Genomic DNA, 8,390 nt, shown 5'->3' with positions numbered 1-8,390 from the left:
AGAGGCAGGCAGATTTCTGAGTTCAAGGCCAGCCTGGTCTACAGAGTGAGTTCCAGGACAGCCAGGGCTATACAGAGAAACCCTGTCTCGAAAAACAAACAAAACAAAACAACAACAACAACAAAAGAATTCTTCATGCATTCAAATGTCATATTTCTTTATAGTGTGTCACACATACTTTCTACTTGTTTGTTTTTCTTTTTTCTAGCATCTCATGATACATTTATTCTGCACGTAAAGTGTCTTAAAGTCAAATACTATTTGAAGAATATACCCATTGCATGCTATTAGATGTCTTCCCTTTGTCTCAATTCTTAGTCCCTGGACATCACACGAAGCTTGGGCGAGCCAGCCTGGGTATGTGGATTTCCCTCATCTTCATATTTAGTGGTAGTCTATCTATGTACACATTTACACTGTGACTTATTCCCCTAGTCCCATTCTGGGGACTTGTGTATTTTAATATGTTACTAGAAAAATGGTATAATTAATATATTGCACAGTGTCCTCCTGCATGTTCATGGAAATGCTTCTAGGGCATATCATGAGATAGACATGTGTACTACTGGCTCAGAGGACACCAGCTTGCACTTATGCAATTGTGCCATGTTGCGTCTTCCAGTCAGGCTTGACTGTCCTTACAGCATCTTCTACAACAGGCAAGCTGGGCAGTGGTGGTGCACGCCTTTAATCCCAGCACTCGGGAGGCAGAGGCAGGCAGATTTCGAGTTCGAGGCCAGCCTGGTCTACAGAGTGAGTTCCAGGACAGACAGGGCTATACAGAGAAACCCTGTCTAGAAAAACCAAACCAAACCAAACCCCAAAACAAAAAACAGCAACAACAACAACAGGCACACTATCTCTCCCTTTCAGATAAGGAGAAAATAAGCATTATTCCTACAGTTGAGATATTTATGCTCACTCTTATAAAAACCGCTTGCCTGGGGGAGATTATGCAACACAAGCACTTGATGTCCAACTCCGAGCACCTGGGTTCTATCACCAGAGTCCACACATTAAAATAAAATAAACAAGACAGGAACATTGTCCCCAAGTTTGTGGGCCAGCCATTTTGGAGAAGCAACAGCAGTGGAAACAAGACCCTGCTGCAGCGAGGTAGAAGGGAAGGGCCACACCTACGAGTTGTCCAGCAAGCTGCACGTGCACACTCTGGTGTAGGCATGCTTGGATTCACACAAGCGTGCACATGTATGTGCACACGCGCACACACACACACATACACATATGTGCACATGTACACATGCACATGCAAATATTTTGACAGCTTTATTGATGTTCTTTTTACATATTTTTCCTGTATGTTTTTCCTTATCTTCTTATTGAGTTATGGATCCTTAATACAGACTTTGAAATGTAACTTTTACCTTGATGTGAGTGAGTGTGTTTTTCCATTTGCTGTTGATGGCTCACTTACTTTGCCTGTGTTCTTTTTTTCTGTAAGTAATTTTTAAAAACTGATATTGTAACTCTGTTGGGGTTCAGGAATCACCACACAAACAGAATGAACACTGATCTCAGGTAAGCAAGAATAGTTTATTGAAGGCACATCCTAGTGCTGGCCAGACCAGGGGCATAGCTCAGAATTATCTGCACTGTGACAATGGAAATCTTTTTCTGTCAGCTTATAAAGGGAAAAAACCTAATGAGTTCATATGCAGGTGTGGGAAGTGTTGCTTCGTGGTCAGCTCTGACTCAAGATATTTTAGATATAACACTTCGTATTGACCTTTGATTTGATGGGTCCTACATAAAGCTTTGTGGAATTTCTTATCACGTATAGTCAACCTCATACAGAACATTCAGAACATAGAGAACAAAACAGGGTATGTGGTCAGCATGTCCTTGCTCCCAGCCAAGTCACTTCTCTGTGTCAATGACTGGTCAGGCATGCTACAGCAACAATATGAAATAGCTGGCAGGCATGGAACAAAACGGTTATAGCTATTCTGGGGGGTTTGGGGTTCAGACCATAACACACAACTCATTCACAACTCATTGGTTCTCCTTCAGTAACTTGAGGGTTTTGTAAATGTGAAGGCCATTCTTATTCTACAGCTATGGGGAACATGCCAATGGGGTCTTATTTATTTCTATGCTAATGTCTTAGGTTTAAGCCTCCGCCCCCTGGGATCTCTTTCCAACTGAGAAGCAATGAAGAACTGATTGACTCCACACCTGCAGGGCACTCAGGGGCTTGCTCCTCCAGCTTTAAGCTAATGACTAGTGTGCCTCTGATGTCAGACTGTAAGTGTGTTATGCTTTTGCTCATGTTTCCAGGCTCCTCTGTCTAGCCATTCACAGTTCAATATTATTGTTTTGTTTTGTTTTTCAATATAAAATTTCAAAGTATAGTTGGTCTTTTGCCACACCAACCTATCTCTATTTAGTTTCTAGTAAGGGACAGTAGAAGGTTAAAATCTCCCCCTGCTTGTGTAGAAGATCAGGGTTTGGCTCCCAGCACCCGTGTGGCGGCTTAGCACATTCTGTAACTTCTGCTTCATAGAATCTGACTCTCTATTCTGGTGCATCAGGCATATGGTGCACATAAGTACAGATGCATATGGCACATCTGTACAAAGCACTCAGACAATGATACATAAATCCTTTAAAATAAGCAATCCTAAAATATTAAAGTTATAATAAAATATAAAGTGAAAAGTTTATAATAAAATAAATTCTCTTATTTTTGCATTTGTGTTTCCTCTAATCAATTTCAGCTTATTTAATTAACAAAAGGGCTATTGATCTTTTTTTGGTGTTATATTTTATTGAATGAATCTAACTTCATTGCTGATACTCATTTCTTCAGACTTGTCTCAAGCTTAGCTGCTGTCCCACTTGAATTCTTTGCTGGTTGAAGAGTTCAGTCCTTTTAGGTGGGTTGGAATTGTTGATGTGTGTGTTTCTCTTGCATGGGAAATTGGGTTACTGACCACTGTCAGTGTGCTTCAGGAACCCTTGGCTGTCTCACGCTTTCACTCCGGTACACACACGTAGATACCCATTTTTTTTCATAGCTTCAGCAATATACAGTGTTGTCAAACTTTCTTTTCCTTTCTTTCTCTTTTGAATTTTGAGACAGGGTCTCGTTGTTAGTCCTGGCTGTCCTGCAACTCATAGAGATTTGCCTGCTTCTGCTTTCCTGAGTTCTGGGGTTAAAGGCATGAGCCACTCTGACTGGTTTGTGAGGGTTTCAGTATTTGCCATTATTATGGATATAAAGTCATTTTATTTTGCATTTTCAAGAGTAATAGGGTGGGGAAGATAAACACTGTTACTGTATTTATGTTTAAAAACAGAATTGAGGACTGCAGAGAGGGCTCAGCAGTTAAGATTGCAGCATGAACATAGTTGAGCATGTGTCCTTGTTACCACAAGGCATCTTTTGTGTTTAAGCCCAGGTCTTGAGGAAGAGCTATTCCTAATTGTCTGAGAAACTGCCAATTTGATTTCCAGAGTGGCTGTACAAGTTTGCATTCCCATTAGCAATGGAGGAATGTTCCCCTTGCTCCACATCTTCACCAGCATGCAATATCTATATTGAGCTTTTGATCTTAGCCTTTCGGATGGGTACAAGATGGAATCTCACGGTCATCTTGATTTGCATTTTCCTGGTGACTAAGGACGTTGAATATTTCTTTAAGTTCTTCCCAGCCATTTGAGGTTCCTCTGTTGAAAATTTTCTGTTTAGCTCTGTACCCCATTAAAAAAATTGTTGCTGGGAAGTGGTGGCACACACCTTTAATCCCAGCACTTGGGAGGCAGAGGCAGGCAGATTTCTGAGTTCGAGGCCAGCCTGGTCTACAGAGTAAGTTCCAGGACAGCCAGGGCTATACAGAGAAACCCTGTCTCGAAAAAAACAAACAAAAATAAATAAATAAATAAATAAATAAAACTGTTGTTTGGTTTGTTGGTGTCTAACTTCTTGATTTCTTTATATAATTTAGTTATTAGCCCTCTGTCCAATGTAGGGTTGGTGAAAATCTTTTCCCAATTGGTAGGCTGCTGTTTTGTCCTATTGACAGTGTCCTTTGCCTTATAGAAGATTTTCAGTTTCATGAGGTCCCATTTATTAATTGTTGATCTTAGTGCCTGGGCTATTAGTGTCCAGTTCAAAATGTTGTCTCTTGTATCAATGCTTTCAAGATTATCCCTCACTTTCTCTATTAGATTTAGTGTCTCTATTAGATTTCTGGTCTTATGTTGAGGTCTTTGATGCACTTGGACTTGAGTTTTATGCAGCATGATAAATATGGATCTACTTACATTGTTCTACGTGCAGTCATACAGTTAGACCAGGCACATCTGTTGAAGATGCTTTCTTTTTTCCATTGTATGGTTTTGGCTTCTTTATCAAAATACAGGTGTCCATAGGTATATGGGTTTGTTTCTTTCTGGGTCTTTGATACGATTCTATTAGCATCCTGGCTGTTTTTATACAAATTCCATGCAGTGTTTTATTACTACTGCTCTGTAGTACAGCTTGAGGTCAGGGATGGTGATACCTCCAACAGCCTTTATTGTATAGGATTGCTTTTGCTATCCTGCCTTTTTTGTTTCTGTATGAAGTTGAGAATTGTTCTTTCAAGATCTGTAAAGAATTGTCTTGGAATTTTGATGGGAATTGCATAGTTCTACCTCAAGACCCAGCTATATCGCTCCTGGGCATATACCGGATACTACTCCATACCACTAGGACAATTGCTCATAGTAGCATTATTAAAAATAGCCAGAAACTGAAAACACCCCAGATACCCCTCAATTGAGGGGTGGATAAAAAATGTGGTTCATTCACACAATAAAATACTACTCAGCTATTAAATACAGTGCATCATGAAATTTGCAGGCAAATGGATGGAACTAGAAAATACCATTCTGAGTGAGGTAACCCAGATCCAAAAGGACATGCGTGGTATGTACTCACTTGTAAGTGGATATTAGCCATAAAATACAGTATACCCATGCTACAGTCCCCAGACCCAAATAAGCCAAATAATAAGGAGGTTGAAAGGGATTATGGTTGAATCCCACTCAGAATGAGAAATACAATAGTCACCAGAGGTGGAGGGAAGGAGGAAACTGGATGGGAGAGAGGATGGGTAGGGGAAGGGGGTAATTTTAGGCAAATCCTGGGGAGAGATCCATGAGAATGAACCAAAATTGGAGCAGGCAGGGAGTGGGATGCATCTCTAAAATGTGCCAGAGACCTGGGATGGAGGAGGCTCCAGGAAGTCTATGGGGAGGACTCTAGCTGAGACTCCTAGCAGTAGGAGATATGGAGCCTGATGTGGCTACCTCCTGTAGCCATGCAGGACTCCCAGTGAAGGGATAAGGACACCAACCCACCCACAAAACCTTCAATCCAAAATTAGTCCTGCCTACAAGAAGCACAGAGATCAAGATGGAGCAAAGATTGAGGGAATGGCCAACCAATGACTGCCCCAACTTGAGATCCATTCCATGAACAAGAACTAACCCCTGACACTGTTAATAATACTGTGTTATGCTTGCAGACAGGACCCTAGCATAACTGTCCTCTGAGAGGCTTCACCCAGCAATTGACTGAAACAGATGCAGAGACTCATAGTCAAACATTAGATGGACCTCAGGAAATCTTATGGAAGAGTTGGGAGAAGGATTGGGGAACCCCAAGGGGACAGGGTCTCCACAAGAAGACCAACAGAATCAACTAACCTGGACCCTGCGATACTCCCAGAGAATGAACCACCAACCAGAGAGCATACATGGGCTGGACCTAGTCTTCCCTCCTCTGCCTGCCCCCCCATATGTAGTAGATGTGCAGCTTGGACTTCATTGGGGTTCCCCAACGGCTGGAGTGGGGGTTTACCTTGACTCTATTGCATGCCTGTGGATTCTGTTCCCTTAATGCCTAGTCCTGCAATGACTTGAGGTGGAGGGGTTTGATATCCCCTTCTTAGAGATGAAAGGGAGGGAGAGATGACAGAGGGGCTGTGTGTTGTGGAGACTAAGAGGAGGGGGACTGTGATCCAGATGTAAGGTGAATAAATTAATGGAAAGGACTTAAGTTCCATTCTGAATACCCACATTGGGCGGCTTACAACTGCCTGCAACTCCAGCTCCAGGAAACCTGATGCTGAGCTTTTCATGCATCTGCACTTATGTGCAGCACCCAACCCCATATAAAAAAGTAAAACTAAAAAAAAAAAAAAAAAAAAAAAAGGAGCTGGTTTACTCTGACCAGCAACATCCTCTACAAGTAACAGAAGCTCAACACCAAACTGTGGGATTTAACACGTCTGATGTGTAACCCCATGTCTGTTCTGTCACACAGGTGTGGTGTGTAACCCTCTGTCTGTGCTCTGTCACACAGGTGTGGTGTGTAACCCTATGTCTGTTCTGTCACACAGGTGTGGTGTGTAACCCTCTGTCTGTGCTCTGTCACACAGGTGTGGTGTGTAACCCTCTGTCTGTGCTCTGTCACACAGGTGTGGTGTGTAAGCCTCTGTCTGTGCTCTGTCACACAGGTGTGGTGTGTAAGCCTCTGTCTGTGCTCTGNACAGGTGTGGTGTGTAAGCCTCTGTCTGTGCTCTGTCACACAGGTGTGGTGTGTAAGCCTCTGTCTGTGCTCTGTCACACAGGTGTGGTGTGTAACCCTCTGTCTGTGCTCTGTCACACAGGTGTGGTGTGTAACCCTCTGTGCTCTGTCACACAGGTGTGGTGTGTAACCCTCTGTCTGTGCTCTGTCACACAGGTGTGGGGTGTAACCCTCTGTCTGTGCTCTTTCACACAGGTGTGATCAGATAACCCAGAGACCTAGGGTAAAGCCCATTCTGTAGGCTGCCAGTTTGTCCCATTGACAGTGTCCTTTGCTGTACAGGAGCTTCTCACTTTCATGAGGTCCCATTAATTGTTGATTTTGGTGTCTGTCCTAATTGTGTTCCATTCAGGAAGTTTCCTCATGTGCCAATTAGTTCAAGGCTATTCTACATTTTCTCTTTTATCAGATTTAGTGTATCTGGGTTTATGTTAGGTCTTTGATCCATTTGGACATGAGTTTTGTGTAGGGTGATAAAATATGGAGCTAATTGCATTCTTTTATATGTAGATATCCAGTTTGACCAGCACCATTTGTTGAAGATGCTGTCTTTTTTTCCCCAATGTACATTTCTGGGCTTGTTACAAAAAAAAAAAAAAAATCAGGTGTTCATAGGTGTGTGAATTTATGTTTAGGTCAACTCTAATCCATTGATCAAGATATCTGTTTTTATGCCACAACAAATCCCATGCAGTTTTTTATTACCACAGTTCTGTAGTGCAGTCTGAAACAGGGTACAGCAGGATCCCCAGTTCTTGTCCTGTTCGTGATTGTTTTAGCGATCCTGGGGTTTTTGTATTTCCATACGCAGTTGAGAATTGTCCTTTCAAGGTCTGTGAGAATTGTTAGAATTTTGGGGATTGCATTGAATCTACAGATTGCTTTTGGTAGGATGGCCATTTTACTATGTTAACCCTACCCATCCGTGAGCATGGAAGATTTTTCCATCTTCTGATAGCTTCTTCAATTTCTTTCTTCAAAGACTTAGAGTCTTTGAAAAGAAATTACACAAGCCTTTCACTTGCTTGGTTAGAGTTACCTCGAGATATTGTATATCACTCATGGCCATTGTAAAAGGCATTGCTTCCCTGATTTCTCTCTCAGCCCTTTTGTCATTTATATATAGGAGGGCCACTGACTTCTGGGAGTTAATCTTGTATCCACCCACTTCGCTGAAGGTGTTCATCAGTTGTTCTCTGGTAGAATTTTTGTAGTCACTTATGAATAGTACCGTATATTCTGCAAATAAAGAAACTCTGACTTCTTCCTTCCCACTGGTATTCTCTTGATAACTTTCAGTTGTCTTATTGCTCTAGCTACAACTTATGGAGAGGGTAGACAGCTTTGTCTTTTTCCTGATTTTAGTGAATTGCTTTGAGTTTCTTTCCATTTAAGTTGATGTTGGCTATACGCTTGTTGAAAGTGCCTTTATTATGCTTAGAGATGTCCCTTGTATCCCTAATATCTCTAGGACTTTTATCAGAAAGGGGTGTTGGATTTTGTCAAAGGCCTTTTCTGCATCTAATGAGATGAACATATTTTCTTTCAGTTTGTTTATATGGTGGATTACATTTATTGATTTTCACATATTGAACCACCCGTGCGTTTCTAGGACGAGCATACGTGATCATGGTGGATAGTCTTTTTGATGTGATCTTGAATTTTTGTTTGCAAATACTTTACTGAGTATTTTTGCAGATATGTTCATAAGGAAAGTGGGACTGGAATTTTCTGTGTTGGGGCTTTTGTGGGTTGAGTATCAGGGTAACTGTGGCCTCATAGAATGTTCCCT

The sequence above is a fragment of the Mus caroli genome, chromosome 3, assembly GCF_900094665.2.
Source record: "Mus caroli chromosome 3, CAROLI_EIJ_v1.1, whole genome shotgun sequence".
NCBI lineage: Eukaryota > Metazoa > Chordata > Mammalia > Rodentia > Muridae > Mus > Mus caroli.
This window is presented reverse-complemented; position numbering follows the sequence as displayed.